At 51.4% G+C, this 18,847-nt stretch overlaps 1 protein-coding gene across 1 annotated transcript in view; it reads right to left on the bottom strand.

The window, feature by feature from the left end:
- Positions 1-4,124, bottom strand: part of LOC133352913 (patched domain-containing protein 1-like) — a 65,407-nt gene extending 61,283 nt beyond the window's left edge. The window contains exon 1 of the mRNA XM_061568921.1: positions 3,991-4,124. The gene's annotated coding sequence lies outside the window, so the exon portion shown is untranslated. The remainder of the gene's footprint in view (positions 1-3,990) is intronic.
- Between the last annotated feature and the right edge of the window lie 14,723 nt (positions 4,125-18,847).

Raw genomic sequence — 18,847 nt, 5'->3', positions numbered from 1 at the left:
TTTAAGGCATAGACGTCACGGGGGTAGATGGCCAGCAACCACGCTCGGCCGCCTTTGTATCTCTCGTGCTGATTACACGCGCTCAATTGAAGGCTGAGGCGACCTAGGCGAGGGCCCTGGACCCATCACTGTTATTGGGGTCGCATAGCGCAGTGCACTGACGGGAGAGCCACCGCTCCCCAGGCACAGAATCACGCGCAAAGACAAAGATCCCGCCCACCCCACACACCTACAGAGACTCTTGGGGGAAAGTGTTGTTAGCCAGCACTCATGAAGGCCGGGGTAAGTACCACGCTCGACCGCCTTTGTCTCCCCAGTGGCGACGTTTACACAGCGCACCAGGTACTCATTTGAGGCTGAGTCGACCTAGGGTAGGTCCATATAGTCGTCACTGTTGGCCGTAGAGCAGCGCGCTAACCGATACGCCACCGCGCCCCGCAGACTCACACACAAAGACAAAGACCCCCCGTGTAGCCTTTACAAACTGTTGGGGCAAGTGCTGTTAACAAACACCTATGAAGGCCGGCACGGCAACGAATGGGTGGGTGGCCAGCTCCACTCCCAGCTGCCTTTGTCTCCCCAGTGGAGATGTTTACACGGCGCACCAGGTACTCATTTGAGTCGACCTAGGGGACGCCCAGGGCCGATTCAGAAAATCGTCACCGCTGTTGACCGTCAGCGGGAATTGAACGGGTTTGTAGCACAGCGCACTAATCACTACACTACCGCTGCCCACAGACACACACGAGACACATACTCGCACACACACACGCCACACACACACACAGACACACACACAGACTCGCACACACACACAGACTCGCACACACACGCCACACACACACACACAGACTCGCACACACACACAGACTCGCACACACACACAGACTCGCACGCACACACAGATTCGCACACACACAGACTCGCACACACACACAGACACACACACACAGACTCGCACGCACACACAGACTCGCACACACACAGACTCGCACACACACACAGACTCGCACGCACACACAGATTCGCACACACACAGACTCGCACACACACACAGACACACACACACAGACTCGCACGCACACACAGACTCGCACACACACAGACTCGCACACACACACAGACTCGCACACACACAGACTCGCACACACACAGACTCGCACACACACAGACTCGCACACACACACAGACACACACACACAGACTCGCACGCACACAGACTCGCACGCACACACAGACTCGCACACACACACACACACACACACACACACAGACTCGCACGCACACACAGACTCGCACACACACAGACTCGCACACACACAGACTCGCACACACACAGACTCGCACACACACAGACTCGCACACACAGACTCGCACACACACAGACTCGCACGCACACACAGACTCGCACACACACAGACTCGCACACACAGACTCGCACGCACACACAGATTCGCACACACACAGACTCGCACACACACAGACTCGCACACACACACAGACACACACACACAGACTCGCACGCACACACAGACTCGCACACACACAGACTCGCACACACACACAGACACACACACACAGACTCGCACACACGAGACACAGACTCGCACACACACACAGACTCGCACACACACAGACTCGCACACACGAGACACAGACTCGCACACACACACAGACTCGCATACACACAGACTCACCCACGCAGACACAGACTCGCACACACACGCCAAACACACGGCTCGCATCCTCGACGTATATTCACGATCCTATTCCGCGTGTGCAAGCGGCGGCATTACGTGTTCACATAGCCAGCGGACCCACTCGCTGTGTCTGTGTGTCACGACGTATCACGCGTGTCAATAACTTGTGCATTTAGGTTACGTGTTTAAAATGCTGGCGAGGTCGGCTGAAGCGATCATTCAGATCATGCGCGCAGGGCTGTTATACGCAACGTGCACAGGTGTATTCGTGCAGTGCGTAATGTATGTGAACAATGTGTGTGTGTATTAAGCATTCGGTTTAGGCTCATTACGATATCAAGGGTATGATTGTACGTGTGTGTCATTCTCGGGACACGGTCGTGTAGCGGCTAACGCACAGCGATACAAACCCGGCGACCCGAGTTCGATTCAACACCAGTGGCGATTATTTGAACCGGTCCCTGGGCCTCCCCTAGGCCGACTCAGCCTTAAATTACAATCTGGTGCGGTGCATAAACATCGCCACCGGGGAGACAAAGGCGGCCGGCCGTGGTGTTGGCCACCCACCCCCTCGTGTGCCGTGCCGGCCTTCATAGGTGCTCGCTAACAGCACTTGCCCCAGCAGTGTGGTAAGGCTACACGGGGAATCTTTGTCTGTGTGTGTCACTAAACAACGCATGTCCATACGCATTTCCCCGTGTGTCTATGTGCATCGATTTATAACGCCGGTGAAATCCGTGTTAAAGCAATGGGCTCTATGATTGTGGTATACTGCGTTTATGTACGTGTACGTATCATTGTGCGTGCGTGTGCAGAGGAGTGTATTCCATTGCATATATCAGCATCGGCCATGTTCAATCCACTGCTGGATGAAGGCCTCCCAAGCAATAGTGCCTCGTGCTCACTCCACACGTGTGTTCGTGTGTGTAGTGACATGTGTGTGTGTGTGTGTGCTTTAGTTGTACACACAGACACAGTGCCATTGTACGTGTGTGTCATTGTGTATATGTGCTTCTGCGTGTATCGATACACTATAGTGACTATACCATTTCGTGTGTACCGCATGTGTGCACATGCACAATGTGTGTACGGCATTGTGAATATATGTGCTTCTGCATATGTATGGTCCACGGATGAAGAGCGCTATGCAAGTCCGATGTATTATGAATACACCGCAGTATACAACAGTGTGTGTAACTGTGTGTGTAACTGCATGTGTGTAATTGTGTGTGTAATTGTGTATGTGTGTAACTGCATGTGTGTAATTGTGTGTGTGTAATTGTGTGTGTGTGATTGTGTGTGATTGTATGTGTGTGTGATTGTGTGTGTGTGTGTAATTGTGTGTGTGTGATTGTATGTGTGTGTAATTGTGTGTGTGTGTAATTGTGTGTGTGTAATTGTGTGTGTAACTGTATGTGTATAATTGTGTATGTGTGTAACTGTGTGTGTGTGATTGTGTGTGTGTAATTGTGTGTGTGTGTGTAACTGTATGTGTATAATTGTGTATGTGTGTAACTGTATGTGTGTAATTGTGTGTGTGTAATTGTGTGTGTGTGCATGTGCACGCTGTGCGCAATGCGCGCGTGTCATTGTGTCGATGCGCTGCACGTTTTGTGTATTTCCATTCACACGTATCTGCAGCAGGCAGCGGCGGCGTATGTGTACGTACCTTCAGCTGTTCGTAGTTATTGATATGCAGTGCATGTGTCTTGTACCGGTTGTGTCTGTGTCTGTAGCCGTGGGGGAGCGGTGGCGCGGCGGTTAGCGCGATGCGCTAAGAAAGGAACCCCCCCTCCCCGGCCACCCGAGTTCGATTCCTGCTCAGGGTCACCAACACCCGGTGACGATTATCTGAAGCCGGCCCAGGGCCTCCCACTAAGTCGCCTCGGCCTCAAACGAGTGCCTGGCGCGGTGTGTAAAAAACCCCCATCACCACTGGGGAGACAAAGGCGGCCGGGCGTGGTGCTGGCCACCCAGCTCCAACATCGTGCGCCATAGGTGCTCGCTAACAGCCCCAACAGTCTGTGCAGGCTGTACGGGGGATCTTTGTCTTTATCTGTGCGTGTACATCTATGTATATAATTGTGTATGCGTGCACGGTCGTATTAATGGATCATTTACACACGCGCAGCCGAACAACCGGTATATTGATATGCAGTGCATGTGTATGTACCGGATGCATGCATATCTATGCACCTATGTGGTCACATACTACGTGTGTGCGTGGCTGTGTGTTCTGCTGCAGACTGTGTGTACATGTGTGTACGATGTGTGTGGACGATCGACTCACGATTATTCTGTCGCTACACGCAGCCGCGCCGGCTTGTGTAGTCGCGTCTCGGGTGTAAGTCATGCCAGGATTTGCGTAGAGCCACAGCCTGCTCTCTCTCCTCTCTCTCCGGGTTTCCCCTGCGTTCTCTCAACCCCGCCTCTACAGCAGCTCCCCCCCGCCCTCTCTCCCTCGTCTCGCTCTCTCCCTCCTCTTTGCATCATCCCTCCCTCCTATCCTCGTTCTCTGCATAGTCACCCCATTTTCATCCTTTATCTCCAATCTCTTCCTCTCCTCTCTCCCCCTCCTCCTTACATCGTCTTCTGCCCCTCCTCCTCCCCTGCTCTCTCTCTCTCTCTGTGGCTCTCTCGTCTTCTCTTCCAACCTTTCCCTGTATCGCCAATCTCGCTCTCCTCTCTCCCCCTCCTCCTTGCATCATCTTCTGCCTCCCTTCCTTTCCCCCACTCCTCTTTCTCTCTCTTACATCTACTATCTCTTTCCACGCGCTCTTCTCTCTCCTATATCACCACTCTCTGCTCTCTCTCCCATCTCTGTCTCTCGAATTTGCATCATTTATCCCTCCACGGTCTCTCTCCCATCTCTCCCATTTTTATCTATTCTCAATCTCCTATCTCTCCTCTATCCCTCTCTCCCCTTTCCATGCTTTGCATAATCTCTCCCTCCCTCTCACCTCTTTCTCCCACATCCCGTCTCTCTCCACTCTCCATGCCCACCGATTTCTCTTTCCACATCTTTCCTCTTTTATCGCTCTCCAAAATCTCCCCTCTCCTTATATTTACTCTCTTATCACTCCACCAATCTCCCCCCCCCCCCACCCCTCTCAGAATCCAATCGCCCCCTCTCTACCCAGGCTCTCTCCTCTCTCATCTCCATCAATCAATGACACACATGTTGCACGGCTTGATAAATGGCATTTACATGACGGATACACGCATTAAGGAAATGACACTCATGTGACGTGCGTCACCCGTACATTGGCGAGGACATGCACACCTCAATGTTCGGGGTTCGCAGGTTCGAATCCAGCGAAACGCCCCGATTAATACTGCGGCGTAAATGACGAGGGCGCTGGGCCACCCCCTGTGACCCAGCACTGTGGAGGCGAGGGTCGGTGGATCACGTGAAGATTGCCCCCTCGCACGGGTGCTCCCGTTTCCTCCCACGTGCACAATAAGCACTCACTAAATTGGCCGAAAACATCTTAATATGCAGAGAATTGCAGAGCGATTGTCCTGCGGCTCCTGCTCACCGCCCGGCAGCCTTCCAGCTCGGTCTATGGTTCCTGCTCGGCGATTGTGAGATGCAATTTGCATGAAAGACGCAGCTAGAATTAATCATGTTTTCTTAGATTACAATAACCACAATAATGCTATGACGGGCTGTCTGTTTCACTCCCAGTGGACATTAAAGATCCCCTCTGACGTGATCCGCAAGATTAAGCCATTGTGTGCCAGCGTCAGGGTCCACAATTTCCAAAACACACACACACGCACAGTAAACTGTGTTTATTTTTTCAGGTAAAGCCCACCGAGTCACGTAACATGTTTTTTTTTTTCCCAGCAGTGACCTGGCCGCCAATGAAAGCTCAACTAAGCGGCTTACCATCGTGTGGACATTTAGAGAAGCCAAATTACTCTCAACTCGTGTTTCTAAATTTGGAGGAAAAAACCGGGAGGCCCCGGAGAAAAATCCACGCGACCTATTATAAAGCAGCAGGCGTCAGGGTCGGGATCGAACCCACTGACCTCCTGCACACCAGGCGAGGTAGTCAACATCTCCTAGCCACCGTGATGGTGATGAGAAAGAGAGACACGCAAACTCCACATATACACAGCAGCAGGTGTCAGGGTTGGGATCGAACCCACGACCTCCTGCACACCAGGCGAGGTAGTCAACATCTCCTAGCCACCGTGGCAGAGAGCAGCAATCATCGCCCCCTGCCGGCAAACTACGGCCTCAGGTCACTCTTGACTCATCCTGAGTTCTGACCTGGTTAAACTAAATTAACTTGACACACGAGGACACATATATTGGCATGCATAACATATTTGACACATGACACATTAGTCACATATACGCTAACGAATGGCCGACTTTACATGACAGATCACAACACCCATCCTTTGGCAGAGTATAACAGTTTACACACATTAGTTTGCATATCCATCAAGGCTGCTTTTAGCCCGCCAAATAACATGCAATTATTCAATTTTCTCTATCCGCTCCTAAAAAAAGAATGAAACGGCTATACAAAACACGTGGCAGGCTTTCGCGACCAATATTATTCATAATAAAGGTTTTTGGGTTAGATCGCGTAAATATAAATGTGTCGTAACCCTCCACCACCCGACACAGCCAGGAAGGTTTGCCACGTAAACATAACGCGCCCATTAGTTATGACACCTGTGGCGCGTTTGTTTACGTACACAAACCTGACTGCTTGTGTCGGGTGGTGGAGGGTTACGACGCATTTACACTTACAACGATCGAACCCAAAAAAAACATTTAATCTGAATATATGTATACGAAACGTATACATTCCGTAGCGAATTTTTTTCGTAAGGAAGTTTTACAAAAAATATTTCTAGGGGACCTTTTATTGGCCAGTTCAGTATCCAAAAAAGATGAAATACAAGAATAGACGAGACCCCTTTTGGCGTCCTCTGGTCGGACGCCGGTGAGACGAGGCCACACAGAAGGCTGCTCTGGTGTAGGCCAGTCCGTCTCAAAGACAATGCGTGCGTTATTATCACGCCACTCTTCGTTTGCATGTTTCGCCACAATTACGTGTGGTCAATGTCGACATTATGCCCTGCAAAATGTATCTATTTGGTTTTTGAACATCTAAACACCTATGTTATTGACATGAAGGGTTAAACCTATTCTTATTTTTTTATCATCGTATTATTATTGGAGGGCTCTGGCAAAATACATATTAACATGTGGGGGACCGCTGCCCTGCCTTACCCCGTGTGTGTACGTGTGTATGTACGTGTGTACGTGTGTATGTTGATTTTTTGATCCACCTCTCGACAAATGTTCGAAAATAATGACAGTTGAACACACAGCAGCTGATATTGCCCAAATGTAGTTACGTGCACTTTGAAATAATGATAATGCGTATACGTGCATACATGATAAAGGTGCTCTATATGGCCTGAATAGACTGTAGGGGCAAGTGCTGTTAGCGAGCACCTATGAAGGCCGGCACGGCACAAGAGGGTTGGGTGGCAGAACACCATGCCCGACCGCCTTTCTCTCCCCAGTGGCGATGTTCACACATCGTAGCAGGTATTCATTTGATGCTGAGTCGACCTAGGGGAGGCCCACGCGACCGGTTCAGATAATCGTCTCCGGTGTTGGCCGTGAGCGGGAACCGAACTCGGCTCGACGGGTTCGTAGCGCAGCGCGCTAACCGCTGCACCACCACTCCACACGCGCATACAGACCCAAGTCTTTGCCCAGTACACGGATCTTGAGCCCGTGTAATCTTAATGGGCTATGGCACATATAGTGTGTGTGCGTCTCGCACATTCATACTTTCTTCGCCGATTTATTTGCGTTAAGGATTTCCAATTGTCTAATTGCCTTCTTTCAACATTGATGTGCTCGCCACTTCACCGAATGCATCTTTGGAGTGCATGAATACCTCGTGCACAATCACGCTCCTTTTAATCATTTGTTGGAGAGGCGGGCAGCGAACGAAAATGTTCATTAGAGGACGAAAACATATTTAATTATTATTAATATTATTACTCCATCCCGATCTTTCTCGGGGTGGAGACGTTGTGTTTTTCGGCGGAAGGTGATGGGATTTCTCGGAGGAAGCAATTGCGCGTGACGAAGCAGAACCTCGTTTAACGTCGGGGATCCATCTGTTACTGGAATTAAAATTTAAAAAATATAAATATAATTTAAGAAAAGTCGTGGTCATGGTTTTTCTCCTCTGTAGAGGGACCTCTGTTTGTGTTGCCATGGCACCTGACGATCGCACGCGGCCGAGCATGAGCAGCGCTGGGCCTGTCTCAGGCTTTTAGTGCTCGCTTAACGCGCGTGCTCACACAACGAGTTTTCACTCGAACGCCGTTCTTCAACGAGAGAAGTGTTCGCACAACGCGGAACCCGCCTCATTATAACACTCCCGTTATATCGCGGAATGCACTCCCGTTATAACGCGAATCCGTTCCCGTTATAACGTGGATCCGTGCCCGTTATAACGTGGAATGAGCTCTCGTTATAAAGAAGAACGCGCCTCATTATAACGCTCCCGTTATAACGTGTAATGCGCTCCCGTTTTAACGTGTAACGCGCTCCCGTTATAACGTGGAACGCCCTCCCGTTATAACGTGGAATGAGCTCCCATTATAACGCGGAATGCACTCTCGTTATAACGCGGAATGCGCTCCCGTTATAACGCGGAATGCACTCTCGTTATAACGCGGAATGAGCTCCCGTTATAACGCGGCTTCTGAGTGGTCGACACCGAACTCCTCTCTTCGGCTGCGTGGACGAGCGGAGTGACACAGCAACGTGGAGTGACACAGCAATGGAGGCGGCGGCGTGCCCACGGCGAATTGTCCCGCCATCTAAACTGCGTGTGCGCAGTCGGAGTAGTACAGGACATCGCATCTCGCCAAAACTTCATCGTTAGCTTATTTACGGGGGGAAATGGTATTTTTCGGGAGCTGCGCTGTTGCCGTACAACGTTCACACTCTGTACAGAGGGTGGCCCTTATCAGGTTTTGCAGCTCACGTTGGGGATGTAGGTTTCTATCAAATTTAGTCCAATTTGTAAACTGCACCACAAACGAACAAAGACTTAATGGCTTAAACATTGCCAAGGGATCTTAAACATCGGGATTAATCATTTTAAAATGTGTGGAAAAAAGAGTGTCTTTGTATACTGTACACGCAGTATATGTGGCATGGCTGAGACTAATGCTAATTATCATGGCCACCTCAATTAATACTCATTAACATCAACACGCAAATTGAAAATCTTCAAAAATGTTGCCCCGGTTACTTGAGCACAGAGCCCAATGTCAGAAACGCCACGCAGCCAGCAACAAACGGCACTATTGAAGGCCTAATAGCTCACACCTTTAATTGAAGGAGGTTGAAAAATGTTCTCGCTTTTCTCGAGCAATAAAGAGGCTCATTCCTTTGAAATGACTTGAGAAAGGAGACGGCGATGACGATGGGAAGGAGTTCCAGACTGGAGCAGTGCGAGGGGGAGACGCAGAAGGAGGCGAGGTGACTTGCGGTGTGGTGAGTGGGTGAATGGGTGGGTGAGTGAATAGGTGGATGAGTGAATGAGTGGGTGAGTGAATAGGTGGGTGAGTGGGTGGGTCAACGGGTAAGTGAATGGGTGGGTGAGTGAATGGGTGGGTGAGTGAATGGGTGGGTGAGTGAATGAGTGGGTGAGTGTATAGGTGGGTGATTGAATGGGTGGGTGAGTGAATAGGTGGGTGAGTGAATAGGTGGGTGAGTGGGTGAATGGGTGGATGAGTGAATGAGTGGGTGAGTGAATAGGTGGGTGAGTGGGTGTGTCAACGGGTAAGTGAATGGGTGGGTGAGTGAATGGGTGGTTGAGTGAATGGGTGGGTGAGTGAATGAGTGGGTGAGTGTATAGGTGGGTGAGTGAATGGGTGGGTGAGTGAATAGGTGGGTGAGTGAATAGGTGGGTGAGTGGGTGAATGGGTGGATGAGTGAATGAGTGGGTGAGTGAATAGGTGGGTGAGTGGGTGTGTCAACGGGTAAGTGAATGGGTGGGTGAGTGAATGGGTGGTTGAGTGAATGGGTGGGTGAGTGTATAGGTGGGTGAGTGAATGGGTGGGTGAATAGGTTAGTGGGTCAGTGAGTGGATGAGTTGTTGTGACCTGCGGTGTGGTGGTTGAACACAGTTTGGATGAGACGATCAGCAACAGCATCATCATCATCACCGTGTCAATCAAAACCCATCAACCATCTCAAGTCGCCTGTGGTGCAGGAGGGACAACTCCTCAATACACAGAAGGTGAAGACACCACCACCACTCCCATCATCATCATGGTCGTGGTGCTGTCACAGACCCAACGGTGGTTTCAAATGTGTGGCGGCCCTCACACACTGGTGACGTCATCATCGGCGACAGTGCCCCCCCCTGTCCCCACCCCCCTCTCTGAAGATTTCGTGAAGAGCCCCCGCGTCACGTGCTCAGTGGCGGGGTGCCCCCCCCCCCCCCGGCTCCTCCTGCGCCGTGCGCCGCTCGGTGTTGGGCTGGCAGGCCGAGTGGCTTAAGAAACTCCCCCCTCCCCCCGTTATTTGAACTGCCGCTCCGGGAGATGGGATCGAACCTCCGGCTCGCAGGTCCGGTGCGCTCGCTGCCCGCGACGCCGCTTGCAGGGTCGCACTGCGCGCACCGCAAAGGGGGAGAGAAGGAAGCCCCCGACGTTTGGGCCGATCGGCCTTCTTCAGGAATGCTGTGCACAGCGCCTGTACAGGCTAAAGTCCCTCGGATCGAGGCAGGTTCTAGAGAAATCTCGGCGCCCAACCACGTGATATTTGGCCTACTCTTCCACGCTGACCAAACGCCTTGGGAGATGTGCGGGCAGCCCAACACCTCACCTCGCCACGCGCGACGCTGCCGACCAAACGAGCGCTCGAAGAAGGGGCAATCAACGGTGCGAGTTCGCTCCAAGTTCACGAAAGCGGCAGCTGCACAATTGTTCTTCTTGGTTCTTTCCGTAAAGTCACGTAGAATGGAAATTATTTTTTTTATCATTATTTTATTATTCCAATTCTACGTGACTTTACCGAAGGAACCAAGAAGATGAATCCCTGCAGTCACGAAAGCTTTAAATGGAAATTTTACACATTTGTTGTATGCAGGACGGTATATGCGTGTTCAGGACGAGCACGTTACACATTGTATATACAACACGATGTGCATTGTTGATCTCGTTAATAAAGCGCCTTGAGACATCATGGAAGGGGCTTGACAAGCAGCGTGCCTGCTCCGCTGGCTTGAGGCGTGACCACTCATCCTCTCGCTGTATCGGCGACGTGGCACGAAGGGGTTAAAGCCGCTTTCGACTGCATTCCATGCCCGATTACGCAAATGGGATGCAAATAGGCAAACGGACATTTGTTCATTTGCTCACAAGAACAACAACAACAAAGCATTTTAAGTTGATTTCATATCGCGCGCGTGTGTGAGCGTAGCCTGTCTGTGCACACGCGTGCGTGTCGCGGAGCGGTGGCGCAGTGGTTAGCGCACTGCGTCACTTTCGCGGTCAACATCGCCGGCGATTATATCTGAACCGGTCCGGCCGGGGGGGTGCTCCCCTAGGTCGACTCAGCCCTAACATCAGTACCCCGGTGCGCTGGGGAGACAAAGGCGGGCAAGGTTGGCGCTGCCCACACCACGACGCCATCCTTAATAGGTGCTCGCTAACAGAGTGTGCGCCCGACATTGGGGTATCTGTTGTGTTTATAGACGTGCGCGTGTGTCGACTTGAACCTTTTTCACTATAAGCGGCTTTGATTTGCAATCTCGTTTTCACACTTTGCGGCATTTTATGTCTCGACGGAAGCAAAAGTGACTTTAGCTGCGACTCCCCGTCTCGTCGAGGGTAGATCCTTCCACTTGCCCGGCACACACAGCCACTCGGCTTTGCGACTTTCTACGGGACATCGGCTGCTTTAACAAAATAACTTCATAGCTCGTCGGATTCCTCCGCTGTGTGACGTTCCGAATCTCGACGATTCTGCCGTGGCGCGACAAGTCAACGCGCGCTCGGACTTTCACTCCGGAAGTTTTCGATCAACTTAGATCCGATCTCCCGGTATGGCAGTCGCACAAAAAAAACCCACCCATCCCCGCACCCTCTCCTCGGCCGCCTCTGTCCCAGCCAGCAGCGGTGTCAATGGACACTAAAGCGCAATCGACCGGGGCACGTTGCGGATGGTAGGGCAAAGTGTGCGTAGCCTTTGGTGGTAAATACACGATGAGACAACTTGATGCCTTCCCATTCAAATCATTGCGCGCGCGTACAAGCACGTTCCCCTAAGAGGTCCGGCCAGCGTGGAAGAGTAGGCCAAATACCTTCGGTAGAGAGAGAGCTCTCTCTCTCTCTGGTCGGTGGCCTTTTCCGCTAGCAGTGGAGTGAGCCGGCAATTGCAGGGATGCGCCTTTGTCTAGAACTTTTCACCGAAATTCCTCCCAACTCAACCCCTTGGTCGCCGTGGGTTTCCCAACAAACCTCTTCATCGTGGCAACATCTCTGTTTGTAGTTTGGAAGAATTCGTTTAAAAACAATAATTGGCATCTTCTATCCAATTACTCTCCATTGACTTCCACCAATTGATCTGTGCAGTCACTAAATGCTTATTGCAGTGTTTTCCTATTATTCATGGTCTGGGCAAGAGCGTATAATCTGTGAGTGTGCACACACGTGCATATGCATGTGTGGATATGTGCCTGCGTGTGTGAAACGGTTGTGTAGTGGTTAGCGCGCTGCGCTACAAACCCGGCGACACGGGTTCGATTCCCGCTCACGGCCAACACCAGCGACGATTATTTGAACCGGTCCTGGGCCTCCCCTAGGTCGACTCAGCCTCAAATGAGTACCTGGTGTGGTGTGACCATCGCCACTGGGGAGACACAGGCGTGCTGTTGCGCCACACCGCCCCCTTATAGGTGCGCTACGCCTGCTCGCTCACAGCACTTGCCCCAAGAGCCTATGTAGGCTACACGTGTGGCCAGTGAACATCACTGGCATTTGACCTCCACTGGCACGCTGGTGCAGATGTCTTGGAAGAGGTGGGAGTGCCTACACACTTCACCCCACAATAAGACAATCGACTGCAAGTCGACTCAATTACCTATACTGTACATTTATCAATTTTGCTCACGAAATACGATCACGATTTGTTAGCCCATTTGAATAGCATCACCTGGCTGAGTGTCCGAAAACGTTGCTCGGCTCCCGGCACGAGCAAACCAAGCCCCAAGTAGCTCAAGGGGACCCTGGATTCATACAACTGTGACGTGAATTAAAATCCTTAGTCAACATAAACTAATTGACGTAAGCCAATTAATATAATATCCTTATTGTCTACACCCCTCTTCTCTCATCTCCCTACATATATATATAATGTCTTACCAATATCCCAATTATAAACTGATATGATGTCCTGTGATGATGTCCCCCCACCCCCACCCCGATCAATTCGTACTCTTCTCAACGTATCGCACACCAGCCCCGATATTCGGATTTTGTTTTAATGACATCTTAACATCGAGATGACATGTCATCCATAACCGCTTCAGCGAATCACAGAAGAATAATGTTTTTATTTATATATTTCGTAAAAAAAATGCGTTAATTTGGCTGGCGAAACGCAAATTCTATTTCAGTACACCCCACCATTCAGAAGTAATAACTGCCCGTGAGTGTGCAGAGGTTTGGACGCGAGCCGGCACAAAGCCGCACGATCCCGTGGTGACCGTGCAAGCCGACAAAGGCTTACACAACGCACCCCCCCCACCCCTTCCTTGCGATGCAGCACAGCGATATTTTTAAATCCCGCTGATGGAATCCCACACACGCACTCAGCGCAGCCGCTGTTACATAATTGCGGTGACCCACCACCAATGCCTCGCTGGGGGAGAGGCAGACGAACGCGACTGCCGCAGCAAATCTACCGCTGCTGTTCACGCGCGTCACCGGACATGGGATGGGGGGTAGGGGGTGGTTTTGCATAGTACGTGCTGTAAAATAATAATAATTAATTAAATAACTACATGTTGTAGGTGGATTAATAAATAAATAATGCGGTGTATATCTGCAACGAAAAGCAAATTATTCTGCCAAGCTTCTTGAGCTGTGATGGGTGGCCGGCCAAGTCAAATTTAACCATTGCCTCTGCAGATTTTGCATCCAAATTGGGATGACATTGTCACGGTTTGTCATCGATTATCATCGTCATCATCGTCGTGAACAGGATGGATGACCATCGGAGTGGGCGCAGCGGTCGCCGGCTAGATTCGATCTTCCGTCGCGGAAGTTGAAACGACGGTGCGAGTTTCAATCCTCCCCTCCCCACCATCGCGGCATCAGTATAAATGCGTACAACCACATCCTGGAAGAGTAGGCCCAATACCCTCTAGAGTTGTTCTGTAGTGGAAGTCGTTTCGCCATCGTCACGATGTTCAGCTTAGGAAGGTGGTGGAGTGGTGGCGCTGTGATTAGCGCGTCGGGCTATGGAACGGGCCACTCGAGTACGATCCTCGGCCACGGCTAAAGTCGGTGGCAGTGACCAGCGTGGTGAAGTATGGTCAAAGACCACGATGGCCGTCGCGACGTGGGAGAAGGCCTTCATTGTCGGCACTGAACATCGTTGCATTGCCACGGTTTCATTGGGACAGCCTCACGGAGTCTCAGCGACTCTCGCGTTCTGGAGGGTCACGCTCGAGTTTGCTTGGCCGACTCCACGCTGAGCGCGTAGTGGGAGTGTGTACACCACGTGGTCTAAGTGTGCACACCACGTGGTCTGTGTGTAGACTTGGTCTTAGCGTGTACACCACGTGATCTTAGTGTGTTCACGTTGTCTTAGTGTGTACACCACGTGGTCTGTCTCTACACGTGGTCTTAGTGTATACACGTGGTATTTACACTGCAATTCCTTTCCTCATGATAAGCCACTTCCTTGAGCTGTCATTCGTGATAGCCAAGTCGCTTCTGAAAAAGAGCTATACAGCTCAGTGAGCTTGACCTGGCAAAGTAAAAAAAAGTAGCTTTAGTCTTTACACGCAGTGCTAGTCTCCTCCACACGCAGTCTGGTGGGAGGAAGCCAGAGGTTGCTGGAGACACACCAGGCATGCGACAGGGGGCACCACTCCGCCGCACGGACAATTCCGCAAACCTCCCTTCCCTCCTGCCTCTCCAAAGGCACCACCTTGGGCACCACCTTGGGCACCACACAGGGCACCACACAGGGCACCACACAGGGCACCACACAGGCCAACGAAAACGAATCTCCGTGTGACCCAACAACCGCGGCCCCTCGCCCACAGGATCGCTTGCGTGGCGCCATAACCCAGCAACGACCACGGGAATCAATAGATCTTAACTTGAACCGACAACCCCCAGTGACACCATCACGCGCACTAAATAATAATCATTGTCATTGTCGCTCTGCTCGTGAACAATAAATAGTTCTATTCAGCAGACACCCCATCCCGGCTCTGTGGTGTTTTAAACATCTCGGTGACATAATTATTGTTGTTGTTGTTGTTTACCAAGGAAGGGCCTACCGAGTCTCACAACTCTGTTTCTTACTCGAGGCTGCTGCAGTGAGGCACAGCGATTGCCAGGGAATGATGTCGATGTGTAACACCTGCATTGCCTCCGCTCTACGGTATCCGCTCTTCACTCTCGCAGAGGGAGGGGACGACACGGAGGGGACGACTCAAAGAGAGAGGGCGACTCAGAGAGGACTCAAGAGAGAGACGACTCATAGAGAGGGGCGGCGACTCAGAGAGAGAGGACGACTCAGAGAGCGAGAGAAGACGACTCAGAGAGAGAGGACGACTCAGAGAGAGAGGACGACTCAGAGAGACAGGGCGACTCAGAGAGTGAGAGAGGACGACTCAGAGTGCGATGACTCAGAGAGAGAGAGGGCGACTCAGAGGCGCCAGGAGGAACCGCTAAATAAAGCAGCAGCCACGCAGCGAGGAGCCGGCGCTACCAACAATTGCCCAAGCTCTGCGGTCCTCTACACATTCAGATGTTTTCTGCCAATTACTGAGTATTTACAAGTGAGAGGAAACTGGAGCACCCGGAGCAACCCCCACGTGTGCGAAGGGGAAACGCTTGATCCCACACAGAGTGGCGGCTCGGCACCGCTTCAGATCTTCACCACTGGCGCGGACAAAGATCCCCCGTGTAGACCTAACAGACTGCAGGGGCAAGTGCTGTTAGCGAGCACCTACGAAGGCCGGCACAACACACGAGGGGGTGGGTGGCGAGTGCCACCCCCAGCCGCCTTTGTCACCCCGGTGGCGATATTTACACACCGCACCATAGACTCATTTCGGGCTGAGTCGACCTAGGGGAGGCCTAGATAATCGTCGCTGGTGTTGACCGTGAGCGGGAGTAAAACTCGGGTCGGCAGATTCGTAGTGCAACGCGCTAACGCCACCCCTCCCCACGCGCACACACGCGTACACGTACTCACACACACGCGCGCACGCACACACACACACGCGCGCACACACGCGCCCACACACATGCGCACGCGCGCGCGACCTCTTGCTCTCACACGCGCACGTTCATCCGTCCAGGGCCATTGCTGTTAACCCATGGTGTGTGGGGTTAGCGGGGGGGGGGGGGTACAATTGCATAGACGCGAGCCAAGGTCAAAAGCCGAGGTGTCTGCAGAGCACCCCCCCCCCCACCCCCGATTTGTACCGCCCTCGGCCTGCCGCGGATGCGTCTCGCGGCCTCCCACGTTGCCGCTGAAGGGAATCCGAAGCGCAGCAAAGCGAGACTGACGATGACCACTCGTGCGGTCGGGCTGGCCACTCCCATCTTCGGGAGGCAGGGCGATTGACGGCGTCGGTCGGACTTCAGCGACTGGCACGGGGCCGCTGTGTCGGGTCCGTTCACTTTGTCATCCCCAAGGCCAAGGCAGCAGCCTACCGCCAGCAGACTGTTAGGGGCAGCAGCTACGAACCCGCTGACCCGGGTTCGATTCCCGCTCACGGCCGACAACAGAGACGATGATCTGAACCGGTCCTGTGCATCCTCCCCTAGGTCGACTCAGCCTCGAATGAGTACCTGGTGCGGAGTGTAGTAAACATCGTCACGGGGGAGACAAAGGCGGTCGGGCGTGGTGCTGGCCACCCCCACTCCCTCGTGTGCCGTGCCGGCCTTCATCGGTGCTACTCGCTGTGAGCACTTGCCCCAACAGTCTGTTTACAGGGGGATCTTTGCCTTTGTCTTGTAGTCAAATCGTGTGGCGGCGCAGCAGTGGTTAGCGCGCTGCGTAACGGTGAAGGCTTTATGGGGGATCTTTGTCTTGGTAGTCAAAATGTATTTTTGATTTTGATAAATTTGGATCCACACCAAGGAGGGGGGGGGGGGTGTCGCTAGAATTGCGGTGTGTAAAAAAAAATCGTGACTCTGTATACTTACGAACGAGTTAGGTTCCCGAGGTCTGTTCATAAGTCGATTTGTTCGTAAGTCCGACTTTACTCCTGTCAATTCCGAACATGGTGTAAGTAATGTACACTAAAGAAGGGGAATGGCTTAAAAGTTGTAAAATCTCCTGTAGATGCCGCTGCTTCTTCACGTTCTACAGATGTAGGTGCCACTGGTTCTTCACGTTCTGTAGATGTAGATGCCACTGGTTCTTCACGTTCTACAGATGTAGATGCCACTGGTTCTTCACGTTCTGTAGATGTAGATGCCACTGGTTCTTCACGTTCTACAGATGTAGATGCCACTGGTTCTTCACGTTCTACAGATGTAGATGCCACTGGTTCTTCACGTTCTACAGATGTAGATGCCACTGGTTCTTCACGTTCTGTAGATGTAGATGCCACTGGTTCTTCACGTTCTACAGATGTAGATGCCACTGCTTCTTCACGTTCTACAGATGTAGGTGCCACTGTTCTTCACGTTCTGTAGATGTAGATGCCACTGGTTCTTCACGTTCTACAGATGTAGATGCCACTGGTTCTTCACGTTCTGTAGATGTAGATGCCACTGGTTCTTCACGTTCTACAGATGTAGATGCCACTGGTTCTTCACGTTCTACAGATGTAGATGCCACTGGTTCTTCACGTTCTACAGATGTAGATGCCACTGGTTCTTCACGTTCTGTAGATGTAGATGCCACTGGTTCTTCACGTTCTACAGATGTAGATGCCACTGGTTCTTCACGTTCTGTAGATGTAGATGCCACTGGTTCTTCACGTTCTACAGATGTAGATGCCACTGGTTCTTCACGTTCTACAGATGTAGATGCCACTGCTTCTTCACGTTCTACAGATGTAGGTGCCACTGTTCTTCACGTTCTGTAGATGTAGATGCCACTGGTTCTTCACGTTCTACAGATGTAGATGCCACTGGTTCTTCACGTTATACAGATGTAGATGCCACTGCTTCTTCACGTTCTACAGATGTAGATGCCACTGGTTCTTCACGTTCTACAGATGTAGATGCCACTGGTTCTTCACGTTCTGTAGATGTAGATGCCACTGGTTCTTCACGTTCTACAGATGTAGATGCCACTGGTTCTTCACGTTCTGTAGATGTAGATGCCACTGGTTCTTCACGTTCTACAGATGTAGATGCCACTGGTTCTTCACGTTCTACAGATGTAGATGCCACTGGTTCTTCACGTTCTACAGATGTAGATGCCACTGGTTCTTCACGTTCTGTAGATGTAGATGCAACTGGTTCTTCACGTTCTACAGATGTAGATGCCACTGGTTCTTCACGTTCTGTAGATGTAGATGCCACTGGTTCTTCACGTTCTACAGATGTAGATGCCACTGGTTCTTCACGTTCTACAGATGTAGATGCCACTGCTTCTTCACGTTCTACAGATGTAGGTGCCACTGTTCTTCACGTTCTGTAGATGTAGATGCCACTGGTTCTTCACGTTCTACAGATGTAGATGCCACTGGTTCTTCACGTTATACAGATGTAGATGCCACTGCTTCTTCACGTTCTACAGATGTAGATGCCACTGGTTCTTCACGTTCTACAGATGTAGATGCCACTGGTTCTTCACGTTCTGTAGATGTAGATGCCACTGGTTCTTCACGTTCTACAGATGTAGATGCCACTGGTTCTTCACGTTC

The sequence above is a fragment of the Lethenteron reissneri genome, chromosome 5 (assembly GCF_015708825.2).
Source record: "Lethenteron reissneri isolate LAM-NWPU_2019-01 chromosome 5, ASM1570882v1, whole genome shotgun sequence".
NCBI classification, from domain to species: Eukaryota; Metazoa; Chordata; class Hyperoartia; order Petromyzontiformes; family Petromyzontidae; genus Lethenteron; species Lethenteron reissneri.
Note: the sequence above shows the minus strand (reverse complement) of the source record. Positions and strands in the feature narration are given on the sequence as shown.